This window comes from Callorhinus ursinus, unplaced genomic scaffold, assembly GCF_003265705.2.
Source record: "Callorhinus ursinus isolate GAN/ISIS: 27379988/994484 unplaced genomic scaffold, GSC_fseal_2.0 scaffold20, whole genome shotgun sequence".
Classification (NCBI taxonomy): Eukaryota; Metazoa; Chordata; class Mammalia; order Carnivora; family Otariidae; genus Callorhinus; species Callorhinus ursinus.
Window position 1 is genome coordinate 6,970,938 of NW_027397082.1, and position 13,611 is coordinate 6,984,548.

Below are 13,611 nucleotides of genomic sequence, written 5' to 3' on the forward strand. Positions count from 1 at the left end.
TTCCTTTCTTTCCTTTCTTTCCTTTCTTTCCTTTCTTTCCTTTCTTTTCTTTTCTTTTCTTTTCTTTTCTTTTTTTTCTTTCTTTCTTTCTTTCTTTTCTTTCTTTCTTTCTTTTTCTTTTCTTTTTTCTCTTCTCTTCTCTTCTCCTCTCTTTCTTCCTGCCTTCGTTCCTCCATTTTCATTAATAGGCTTTAATTTTTTGTGCAGTTTTAGGTTTACAGGAAAAGTGAACAGAAAGTCCAGACCAGGGCCATTTCTCATACGTATTCAGACTCCACCTGCCACTGTCTTGGTATGTCTTCCTCTCCCTATAAAGACTCTTCTCCCCTTCATCCCTCGGACCTCAATTTCCTGTTCCCTCACTGTCCTGACTCTAAATTTTCATAGTCTCTACTTTTTATGAATCCATTAGGACGGTTTCCCAGAGGAAACAGAAGTCTTCTTGAGGAATGCTGTCTTCCTCCTAGCCCACATGGCCCAGACTGCAGCTCAGTCTGCAAACAACAGTTTTGTTTTCTGCCTGTTCCATCTAAAGCAGAGGTATCATGTCCAGATAGTGAGCTAATATCCTGGGAGAAAGGATTTGGGGTGGAGAGCAGTTGCTAGAACAAGCCTGGGCTTTGGGATAAGAGCTGGCCAAGTGCAGAGGAAGAACATTCAGGTTCTGACTCTGATTTCGGGGCCAGACAGCATTTCTCCCTCAAATTCTCTCCTCTGCCTCCCCCTCGACCCTCCTGCACTCAGGCACCTTGTTGCCAAAGCCTCATAGTTCTTGAATGAGACCAGAGGCTACTTTCCATAGTTAGAAAGAACATCCTAGAATTCAAACACCTATGGGAATAAAAAGCAGAGATGGACTCTTTTACTAGGAATGAGTTTTGAAAGGCGAGGGAGAAAGAGGACAGTGAACATCTTCCATGAGAACCAGACATGAAGGTAGGAAAGGGTCGCTTCGGAGGAACCTAGAGCTCAGAGCACAATCTTAAACCAGTGATCAGTCCCTGAGTTCACAGGATCCAGGGGTGGTGAGCAGGAATTTTGTTGGTGAACCCATCTCCCTGAAATGTCTGACATCTTGGGATCTAATGGTGTAGGAGCTATTTACCCAATTAGTAAATGTTAATTGGACACATACTCCTTGTGGGATATTATGCTAAGTGCTAATAATAGGAAGAGACGGCACACCCACACCATGTTTGTCCTCAAAGGACCCATAGGGTATTTGGAGAGAGATATAAATAAGCAACATTTATGATATTGGGTAATAAGCACTGTGATGGAGAAATCTATAGGACGCTGACTGGAGGCAGGGAGACTCCTAGGGGAGATATAAGCATTGTCCTGGTAGAAATAATGTAGCAGCAGGTATGATAGAGAATCAGGGGCAGATCTAAGAGACATTTAAAGCTAAGGTTGATAGGATTTGGTGACTGTGTGTGAGGAAAGAAGAGAATGCAGGTTTCCAGTTGGCCTGCCCGTGTGGACAGATGGTTGCCACCCACTAAGGAAGAACACGAGCACTGCACAGGGTCGTTCCAGGAGGAGAGTTCGGCTTGGGATACATCGAGGCTGAGGACACGTGGTATACTCAGAGTCCAATAGGTTTAGCACTCAAGAGACAACTACTGGTCTGTGTTGGGAAGAAGGGTGATTTTTAATTTTTTTTTTTTATTAAGTAAACTCTACCCCCACCATGGGGCTCGAACTCATGACCCTGAGGTCAAAAGTCACATGCTGTCCCGGCTGAGCCAGCCAGGCACTCCAGGAAGAAGGGTTTGAAAGTGTTTTGGCATCTAGATAGCAGCTGAAGCTAGATGATGGTGTGTGACATTGCCCTAGGAAAGGGCAAAAGACAGGAAATGAGTAATAAAGAATGCCAAGGATCTGAAGGAGGTAGAACCCAATTTCCATGTGTAACCTTGGAAAACGTACCCACCTGCTAATGAGATGAGGAAAGTGGGAAATTGTTTCAATTAACACTGGGTTCTATAATTAAAAGAAAGGGAAATCCCAAAAGCTTCTGTTATTCTTTGCAATAACCCAATGGGAATAAAATATGGCCGCAGGGTTCTGGACGGAGCTGTGTCTTGAGCACTCGGTAGCTTTGTTTCTCATCTTTTCCAATTAAGCAGCAATCATCCCAGGTAAGGAGTTTTTCCCTTCATGCTCTCTGTTCATTCTGATATTGATCCAGGGATGTGATAGTTTTTTAATTATCACCTTGTCCTCATCATACTTGTAATAATGCCCAATGAGAGAATAAGAAATCCGTTTTAAATATTACGCAGTTAATATTTAATTAACTATATATTTAATAATTGATTATGTATTTAATATTTAATTGTAATATATATGGCTCATCATATTGATACATTACATTGTTATAGTTTTTATTATTTATCTTGAGTATTTTCAAAATAATGCCCGAGATTCATTTTTCTGCCAAAAAGTTCTAGAGCATTTAGAAAAGATCAGGGACCAAAAAACATAATGGATAGATAGATAGAATGAACGAATAAAAGAATGAACGAACCAGGGACCAGAGAGAGAGAGGATCAAGAAGGACTGCTGGGCAAATATTTTGTTTTCAGTGAGCCTTTCCTGGACTATCCTGTGTAAGATTTTAACTCCTCCCTGTATCACATTTCTCCCTGCTTTATCTTTTTTTCCTTAACATTTATTATATAAATGTTATATAAATGTTATAAATATATATATTTATATGTATATAAATATAAATATATAACATTTTATTCATCTATCTTCACCCTCTACGAGAGAATAAGCTCCTTGAGAGCAGAGACTTTAGTCTGTTTTGTTCACTACTGTATGTCCAGTGCCTAGAGCAACGCCCAGCATAGTAGGTGCTCAATGAGGTGAATGACTGACTGACTCAATGAATGAACAGTAACTATGTATTTCTTTGGAACTTGAATATTAGTAAATGTTCCCAATGGCATAGCTAGTCAACAAGATTTAACAAGTACTTAAGGTAATATATGTCCTCCTATGGTTACTAGACAGTAACATCATCTTCCAAAATGAAGGAGTGTAAGGAAAGCTTTCTATCATTGATGACAGAGCTGCATGTCTGCCTGGCAGGTAGAAGAGTTAAGAGAGAGTGCTGGGAGCTGTTGGTGAGGATCTTGCTGTTGCTTAATTTTTTGTACTGCTTTAGACCCTGAGCTTTCTCCTTTGGGCTTGCATGGGCAGATTGGATATGGGTTATTTGGGGCCTCAAGAAATAAATTGATAAAACTCCAGTAAAATGGAAGTGGTTTCTTAGATCTCCTAAGAGCTGAGCTTGGGCTTTTAATACCTATTTAGAGAATATTAGTCATTCAGAAATTGATTAAAAGGCAGAATTAACCAGAATACAAGGAAAAGAAGTTTTTTATAAATGTGGTCCCTTCTCGGCAAATGAGAAATCACTTTCATGCCATCTTTTGTTTATAAAGGATAATCCTTTTGAATTTTGTACCATGTTAAAGTGTTACCCAGTCAAATAAATACGATTTAGATTTTTAAATAGTTGAAGTTTTGAATACAAGCTGGAACAGAGCAAGGGCTCATAAATTCTCCAAAATATACTGCTTAACAATTCTCTTACTGGGCGCTAATTATATCCATGGGTCTCTTCTTGTGAGCAGAGATGCTAGTAGCCATTTGTTCTGAATTTTCTTTTCAAGGTTGTTTGTAGAGCCAACAGCTTTGGAAGATAGGGTCTCCCTCTGGAGTAGAGAGGGTAGGTTTGTTTGCTGTCTAGTATATTAGAAATAATACCTGCATCTGAAACAAAAGTTGGACAGATTTGCTTGTGGCTCATTATAAAAGTTTGGGGTTTCCTAAGCTCAGGGTTCTTCAGCTGTGAAACAAACTCATTGCACACGCATGTACTTCTCTTGCCCCTGGGGACTTACGGGGCATGGAAAACCAGTAACAAATACGGAGCTCATGTTGCCTGCTGTTAGTAGTAAAGTCTTTCGCTTCTGACCCAGGGCTTTCTGTCTTCTGCCAGCACCTGTAAAACTAGGGCAGGCTCACTTGTTAGCTTGCAAGTAAAATCTCAGGCTCTTTACGGTTCTTGACACCTCTTAGTCCATGTTCTTGAAAGCTTATTTCTTGAGAAAGGGTATGCTGAAGTTTACCCAACTTGATCGAGGAAGTACATGTTTTCTAAGAAAATGATTTGTACAACAAAGGTTGTGGGAGTGTTTATACAGTAGAGGACGGAAGGAAGCTGAGACTGTCCGCAGGCATTTTCAAAGCAAGCATTGAACCAGTTATATTGCTGGTTCTTTTCATCTCCTGACCCTGAACCCTTGGAGTGCCCCAGGCTCACTCAGACCTCACCTCGGTGTCCACTTCGTTGGACTTTCTAGCCTGCATACTGCTGTATATAAGTCACCTAGTCTATGGGTTTGTTTGTTTGTTTTGCTAGAGCAGCCTGAATGGACTAGACAGCACATTAATCAGATGTTCAGATAATCATACAACTATGACTTACCAACTGTGATCAGTGCAATAGAGGGAAAATAAAAAGCTGCCTGAACAAAGATGTGAGCTTGCAGCAGGAGGTTCTTGGTGTGTTTATGGTGGGGAGAGGGGCAGGTGGTCAGGAAAGGTCCCCCACCCCCACCTCTCCAAAAAGAGTTTAGGCAACAAATAAAGGCTAGAAATACAACCACCACTTATTCTTCCTAGTAATAAAAGTCAACTAAATAGACTCCATTATTCCAAAAAATAGATTTGTATTCTTTTCTTCCTAAAAGTCACTTGATTTTTGCATAAATCAGCCTGGGAGTATCGATGCTTGATGGCCTTCAAATCTTAACCATGTGAAATGTTTATAGAGCATTTATCATCTATCATTCACTGTGCCAGTCTGTGGAGGATTGGAAGGGATATATGACATGGGACCTAGTTCTGAAGAACCTGTGATCAGGCGGCAAGCAATGTACCTTCTAGGGGAACCGTTGCTGGCAGTGGACAAGTGCCGGCCAATGGTCCAGAGTCCAGGGGTGCTGAGTCAGAGGCTGAGAAGCCACCTAGAGCTCAGTGGTCTGGGGATGTTGCCGGGGGGGTGGGGGGGGGGGGGAGAAGCAGCATATGAGAAAGCATGGATGCTCCAGAAAACTCAAAAACCTTCCCAGGACTGGAAAGGGGGTGAGTCTAGTTGTGGTCAGGGGTAAGGGCTGCATTGTTCAAGGCAGCAGATGGTGAAGACAAGGGTATGGCTAGACTTGACATTGGCCTTCGTTCAGGCAAACAACTTCCTAAAAAAGTGAATGGAACCATGACGTTCCCATTGTCATTTGAAAGATGGCATTTTAAACATTAATTATAGTAGCTATTCCTTTTCAAAAATGGAATTAGTGTTACATGTTATTTATAGTCATCGTTTTAAAAAGACTTCTGAACATTGGGTATCTGTGGAAAATTTTAAAAATCATGTAAACTCTTCCCTCAAGATAGCATTGGCAGAAATCGTTATATTGAATTATGTTTTAATAGAGACTGTTGCTACTTAGCGATGTCAGTCTTGGCGATGTGTTAGAGGGTGTGGAAAATGTCACCTTTTGATGGCTTTGAAAAAACTCCTTGGCTTCTATAATGTTCAGTCATCAAGAGAGCCCATGAACATCAAACTTATTTTTAAGGAGTTTATGTAAAACCATTAGAAAATTCAGGGTATAATTTTTACTAATGTCAATGAATTACAGTACGTTTTTCAAGAATTACTCTTTAAAGACTGAGTTTTGTAAAGGGGCTTGGGATAAACATCCTATCTCTAACAGCATCTTCTATATTTGTTATCTTAGGGTCTGGAGGATGTTTACCAGGTCAAGGTCATTCCGTGTAGAACATGTACATTTATAAAATGCAAGGATTATACGGAGTAAGATGGATGAAAATTGTAAGGTGTTGAGTTGGATATACAGATTAAGGATTTTCTGTATTTAGGGTTTTTAAAATTTTTTTTGTTAGTTTCAGAAGTAGAATTTAGTGACTGATCAGTTGCATCTAACACCCACTGCTCATCACATCACGTGCCCTCCTTAATGCCTATCACCCAATTATCCCTTCCCCCAACCCCCCTTCCCTCCAGCAACCCTCAGTTTTTTTCCTAGAGTTCAACATCTCTTATCGTTTGCCTTCCTCTCAATTTTCATCTTATTTTAGTTTTCCTTCTCTTCTCTGTTCATCTGCTTTGTTTCTTAAATTCCACAGATAGTGAAATCATACGGTATTTTTTTCTCTGACTTATTTCACTTAGCATAATATCCTCTAGTTCCATCCATGTCATTGCAAATGGCAAGATTTCATTCTTTTGGTGGCCGAGTAATAGTACATTGTGTATACATACCACATCTTCTTTATCCATTCATCTATTGATGGACATCTAGGCTCTTTCCATAGTTTGGCTATTGTGGACATTGCTGCTAACTGTTTTCAGTTTTTTAAAAGTAAAATTGTAGGGGCACCTGGGTGGCTCAGTCAGTTAAGCCTCTGCCTTCGGCTCAGATCATGATCCCAGAGTCCTAGGATCGAGCCCTACGTTGGGCTCCCTGTTCAGCGGGTAGTCTGCTTCTCCCTCTCCCTCTCCCCCCGACTCCTCTCTCACCCGCACTCTCTCTCAAATAAGTAAATAAAATCTTTAAAAAAATAAATAATAAAAGTAAAATTGTATTCTCTAATTTATATGCTATAAGAACTAAGTCTTTATGTTTATATCCCATTTCCAAAGTAAAACTTTAGAACATGGTAAAATTATGAGTTCGATTTTCTTTTCATTGCAGTGTAATCCTGTGATTTGACCTAGACAAAAAAGATCAAGAAAGTAATATTATCACATTGTGCATATCCAAAGAATAAGTGTGCTTGCTATGCTGGATAGAAAGGCCATTTATTCTATCATAAATATTTCCAAACCATAGATAAAATACAACCTCCCTCAGCTGTACCAAGGCTATAATCACCTCTGTGGTTATAGCTGTGAGCTTATCTAACTTACATCTCTTGGGACATATAAAACAAATTTTCTCCACTGTGTCCTCCTTAGCTGGAAAAGAGCTGATTATTGATTTCCTTAAAATGACTCACTGTACACTTAAAGACCATTATTACCTTGACCTCTTTTTCTTTGGTCTAATCCCAATTTCATCTACTTTTTTTTTCCCTCAAGTGTTCTCTTTCAGCCCCTTAATTATTCCTGTTTCTACCCTGTGAACCCATTCTGGTTCCTTCTCTTGCACCTAAGATGATGGAGTTCTTAACCAACCACAGTCTTATTCTCTGTACTTGGGTCCTTCTTGGTACTGCTAGATACAAAGCGCAGTATAGTCTGGACCCGTATATAGCACTTACGCATGGGAATGGTCTCCAGAGTTGTTGAGTTGCAATTAATTTCAATTGCTAATAAAGTTCAGAGTCTTAAAAGACTTGAGAGATTGGGGGAGGGTGGAGTTACTACTTGGCACCACTATCTTGGTGCCAATTAGGTGCTTTCAGAAGGAGGGAGGGTTACTGGCTCAAAGTCATGCTGAAATGCTCTTTCCTTATGCTTGCCAAAGGTACTTGGCTCTGCCCACACTGGCTAGACACCAGCAATATGAAATAGAAGGAAAGGGACAAGAATTTGCCATCTCTCTAAATATTGTGAGAGACATGAAATAGCATGAAAGGTGATCTTTGCCTTCAATAAGCTTACAGTTGAGAAAAGGAGAAAATCACAATGGTGGTATAAGGTCGAGGACAACATATACTAAATAGGGATCAAATGTCAATAATTGTTCTTAGCCCTAAGGAAGCAGAGCTGTAGGGGACTGAGAAGACTGTAGCTTCATCAGGAGGTCGGGCCTAAGTGGGGCCAGGGAAGCAGGGCAGGGTTGGCGGGAGGTGAGCGGAGGTGTCCATCCTGCAGGGGCATGGGGGGCTGAGTTGGGAGTAAAGTGCTGGTGCAGAGACTGAGATGAACCTTTGGTAGATGTTGAGTGAGAAATATTATTCTCAGTAATACCTTTGTTATTTGAGCTTGTTATAGTTAATATTGTTTGCACATGGAATTTGACAAGTGTTAAACAAACTTACTATATGGTTAAAGATTTTTATTAATAAAAAAATGTTCCAAAGTGATTCCTTCCCATCTAAAGCTCTTGATCTATTATTATAAATTCAAACTCTGAATTGAATACAAGCCCCCCAGGTGCCTTCCATTGGGGGCCCATTCTGCCATCTGGATGGACCTCTAACTGTCTTCTTTCACAGAAATGATCATTGATTTTGATAAGCATGTAGAAGCGAATGTGAAAAACTATTTAAATATGTTTTTGAAGCTTAGTATTTGCTTCCAGGATGATGCATTAGCAAATAGTTATTTCTGGTAAGAAGCTGCCCCCGCACATTATTGTTTGAGTCTCTGTTCTGCTATTTTGAGCTCTGGGCTACAGCATATAGTACTTTTGAGCTTCAGTGTATGATACTTTCAAACACATTGCTCTCGGTTTCAGAGCAAAAGCAGATTCAATGAGACCCCACACTGTAATGGAATTCTTGTGGTTTAGGAAGGCCCTATGTCGAAGTCGACCTTTATATTTTCTATGAAGAAACAATTTGAGAAAATGAATAGAATAACGGCTTTGATGAAATAAGATTCTTTTAAAATGTAGTTGGATAGAGGATGGAGGCAGAGAATAGAACGTATTTGGTATTCACACTACTAATCCACCAGGAAGTGCTTGGGAGCTCAGTACCCTGCGTCCATCCCACCCCCAGCTCTAGCGCTTGGTGCCCTAGGAGGAGGCAGGGGAGTTGCTGGCCTATGCAGGGTAGAGTAGGGTTTTGAGCTGGCTAAGGGTAAAGTAGCACTTTTGGAGCACATGACCCTCATCACCAGAACTGAGCAGGTGCAACCCAGGTTCCAGCCAAGCAGGGCCTCCACCTCACTGTACAAGTTCAGAAGGGCTCCTCATAGCCTGTGATGGGTTGACCAGCTAGCTGAGTGCCAGAGACAAAACCCTGTGCCTGCCGCAAAAAAGAGAAGGAAGGACCGCCCCGCCCCCCCACCGAGGCTCCTGGCCCCCAATTAAAGCTCTTGTGTTACTCAAAACCAAATTGAAAACATTGATCACATTTGCTTAGCGTCCCTCCCTCTCTTGCTGAAAGGAATTGATTAAAACACCCACACGAGCAGTAACCCCTGCAGAGATGTTCAGTTCTGATAGAAAAGAAGAAAACATCGTTTGCATTTTAGTCCCAAGCCCATCTCTGGGCAGAGTTTTAAGTATTACCTATTCTGCTCAGTGTTTGGCAATGTGAACCAATCACTGAAATGAACTTGCTGTAACATAAAATGTTATCCACTGTTTTCAGAAAGTTGGAGAAATAGTTGACACCCCATCCCTGTTGGTGCTGCTAAAATACTGTGCTGTTTTCACCCTTGTTTGACACCTCTGTACTTTGTTCCCCTCCTACTCCATGCTGTTTACAACCCAGGCAGCTCCTGTTAATTTTTTTTTTTAAGATTTAAGATATTAAAACATGTCTGTTTCTAATTTCACAGCTTTTATATAACACTGCTGGGACATACATATTCTTACTTACCCAGATCATGGTTTTCAGTGGTTTGCAGACAATGAGTTCAAGAGCATACCATCAACAAGGCGTATGGCTGATACCATGCCTCAGTGACAGCAAAGCAGGCAAGGTTCAGTGGGGCCTTGAGTGCGGCATGGTTTCAATAATTGATCATTGAGAAGAAAGCAATTAATCTCTTCCAGTGGCAGTTCTCTCTCCTTTTTTAAGGAGAGGAGTCTGTGCTTCTTCCTAGGCATACGTTAACTATCAACTAGAGCAAAGACAAATGGAGCACCTGAAGTTAAAAATCTAAATATACCCTACTGAAGTTTGACCTCACCCATGGAGATTTTGTGATCATTTAGATGTGGAAGTTTTACTTTGTGCCACCAGTTAGAAGTATTTGCTAAGCTGTTAATATGAAACCGACCAAAGGTTCCTTAAACCTTTAGATATTTTTGGTTAAAGAGAGTAACCCCTTTGTCAAAGTGTAATTTTCAAAAGTTAAATATATGACACACAAATATAGAATGAACATGTAGCAAAGATTGATTTAATACCTTAATGAGGGAGCCAGCAGGGTGGCAAAGCTGGTTCAAAGGAGAACCAAAGGAACAGGTTATAAAGGCATTCATGAAGGAATGTCAGGGTAAGATGTCAGGGTTAGGTGTAAACTGATTAGCAGTCCAAGGGGACAACAAAACCTGACAGAAATCATTTACATCTCCACTGGACAAAAATCTGTAAGTTACCCTTAACTTTATAGGCTGGGCCTTTAATCCATAGTGAAGAGCTTGTCAAACACAAAGCCAGTGCCCTGGGTAATGAAATAATCCTTGTGTGAGCTGTTAATGCTCAGCAGGACATTGGAAGAACATGCTCCTCTCCCTTACCTTGTTTATAAGTTTTGGTTAATTTTTCTTAACTTACTATCTGAGTGACCTTGCACTTACATGAGGTTCCTGGAGTAGTCAGATTCGTAGAGATAGAAGTAGAATGGTGCTTGCCAGGGACTGAGGGAGGGAGAATGGGGAGTTAGTGTTGAACAGGGACAGAGCTTTAGTTTTGCAAGATGAAAAATGTTCTGTGGGTGGATGGTGGTGCTGGTTGCACAACAGTGCAAATACTTGATACCACTGAACTGTACATTGAAAATGATTAAGATGACAAGTTTTATGTTACATGTATTTTACCACAATTTTAAACAGTTAAATGAGCTGACACATAGGTATATGAAGAAAGACTTAACAATTCTTCAGCCTCATCCTACATCCTCATTACTAACTTAGTAGTCCTATGTTTGTGTTAACTTTTCCTTATTCATAAAAATATACATAGACCTTCTTTTAAAAAGGAGGTTATTGAAATTCTTTACTCTGTGACATTTGTTCTTTTCACTTAAGGATATATCGAGGACGGGCCTCTGGGTTATAGATATTGATCTAATCCATTCTCTTTAACACCAGCTCCATAGACTGGTTGTGCCATAATTTATTCAACTGTTGTTCTACTGATGGAAATTCAGTTGTCTCCAGTTGTGTTTTGTTTTGTTTGCCAGTGTAAACACTATTACACTATAAAAATGTTATAATACAGGACAGTGAAGCTGCAGGCCAGGATCTCAGTGGTGACAACAAGAAGGCAGAGGAGGGAATTGTTCAGAGGAATGTTTTGTTAGGAAAATGGATTGGATTTAGGGGCGAGTTGAAAATTTTAGAGCAAGAGCAGAGAATGAATAGTGCTGGCGTGTTACTCAAAGAGGGAGTTGAAGAACAAGGTTATGGGGGTGGCATAGAAGCAAGAGGGTAGTGTTTGTTTCTAAAACGCCAGGCTTGGGGGGCCTGGGTGGCTCAGTTGGGAGACAACTGATTTTTGGTTTTGGCTCAGGTCATGATCTCACAGTCACGAGATCAAGCCCCTTGTTGGGCTCTGTGCTGAGCGTGGAGTCTGCTTGAGATTCTCTCTCTCCCTCTCTCTCTGCCCCTTCCCCCACACACATACGCTCCCTCTCTCTCTCTCTAAAAAAAAAATAAAAAATAAAATGCCAGGCTTAAGATAGGCATGCTGTCTGTGCCTGCTGGGCAGCGAAAAATAAAGATCTAAGGCTTGGGGAAGACATCACAGATAGAGACATAGATCATAGTTGATCATAGACAGAGTCATAGTTGAAGCTATGGGAGTAGGGGAGATTTGTTCCTAGGGCAGCCTTATTCTAGAGGAAGGAGATAGTGTTCACGGCAGTTACCTGTGTTTAAGAGTCTGGCTAGGGAGACTGAGACGCTGTGATCCGAGACGGAGGAGGAATGGCGAGTAAAGACCTTTACTCAGCCCTGCCTCTGAGACGTTCTTCAAACGGGGGTTTCCTTGCGTATAAACCACCAGAAACAGTGGTACAATTGCGTAAGCCAATATGGGCCCCTGCTTTGAATTTATGGACTAGGCCAAATGAAATCTCAGAGGGGCAGAGTTCAGTTGTAGTTTGACAACTCTCAACAGGAGTTGCAAGGTCATTTTTTAAGACTACATTTTTTTAAGACTACATACATATAAACCAGGACTTAGAGGATACATCAGTGTCGCAATCCCTTGTGAAGCAGAACGTCTGCCCAGAGGTGCCCGTGGAAGCAGCAAATAACAGGGAATCTCTGAAACATTACAGTGAGTGCTGATGCTGTCTCCACAATGTACATTAGCTTAAAGATGACCTTGTTGCCACCACATCTTTTTATAAAGGATCTGTGAACTTTTAAACGTACCCATTGATTGGAGGAGGCAATAAAGGCAATTACTGGTAATCCAAATGCATTATTTTGTCCCTTCTCATGACTTTAAGAAATACCCGTGTTTGGAAAAGCAACAGAGTCATCAAAACTGCTGACGTCACTGAGGAGTGACATCCCGGGGAGCCTGCCAAGTTTGACGCTGGATTCAACTTAATTCACATGCTGTATTCTTAGTCATACCCTAGATACCATGGTCAAAGATTCCTGAAGAAGAATCCAAAGAAGTAAAGATGAGGACACTCACCATAAAGTGCTTTGTCATCTTGTGGGGAACTAAGATATGTTCTCTGGGTATTCTGTGACCCCCACCACCACCAGGGTTGTGTTTGTTGCTATTGAAGGGATTTGCAGTCCGAGTGCAGTCAGTCTGTACCCGCGTTCCCCCAACCTGCAGGACCCGTTTGTTAAGGAAGAAGCAGGTGTGTGCACAGTGGGGGCACTGGCAGGTTGGAGGAGGCAGCAGGTGGTGAACGAACTGTTTTCCAGGTAATGTGATCGGAGTCATATTTATAGGGTGGTCATTTTCAGGCATGATGGACTCAGGCCATCATCTTGGGTTACTTGATTATAAATTGCAAAGAAGGAGGTCATAGCTGTGGAGTGTTGATGTAAACAAAGGCTGATGAATCCACATTGGAAGGCTTGTTTGTAGGTTCGGTGTCACCTTGAATATCTCTAATGCTTTGCAATAGGGAAGACTGCCAACAGAGGGTGGGAGAGTTGTCAAAGTACTCAGTCAGTACCTTACTGTGCCCAGCACCAGATCATCCAGAGGCATTGATGAGTCATGGAAACTAATTAGAGGAACACTGGAGGTGTTCCAGTAGGATTCTTAGGAAAGCAAGTTAGTGGTGGAGCTTGCCTTCCCCCTGCCCACTGGGTGCCTAGTCCAGCTGCTTGCAGGAAGAATCCGGGATTTTTTGCCTAAGGCCCTTAGGTATATAGGAGTCACCCAAGCCTGGGTATCGGGAGGGCAAGACTGGAGATTCCCAGCTGTGTCTGCTGCTTCCCAGTCCTTTGGCAGTGGAAACGCTTTATTCTCAGGGTCTGCCTTAGGCTTTAGTTTTGGACAAGTTGTTGTGCCCTCCTCTGGTCTTGTCTGAACACGTAGGCCACGCCCAAGCCCCTGACACGCTGGGAACTTTGCCCTATCTCCATAATCCACGGCTGCACAGTTTCGAAAGAGACACCAAAATCCAGACACAGCAAGGCATTCCCTTTTGCAGGTACTGAGGTCCTGAATGACAGTTTT

The 13,611-nt window shown here is 41.5% G+C and overlaps 1 protein-coding gene across 13 annotated transcripts in view; it reads left to right on the top strand.

The window, feature by feature from the left end:
* Nucleotides 1–13,611, top strand: part of ABLIM1 (actin binding LIM protein 1) — a 300,260-nt gene that overhangs the window by 158,042 nt on the left and 128,607 nt on the right. The gene's annotated exons all lie outside the window — the stretch shown is intronic.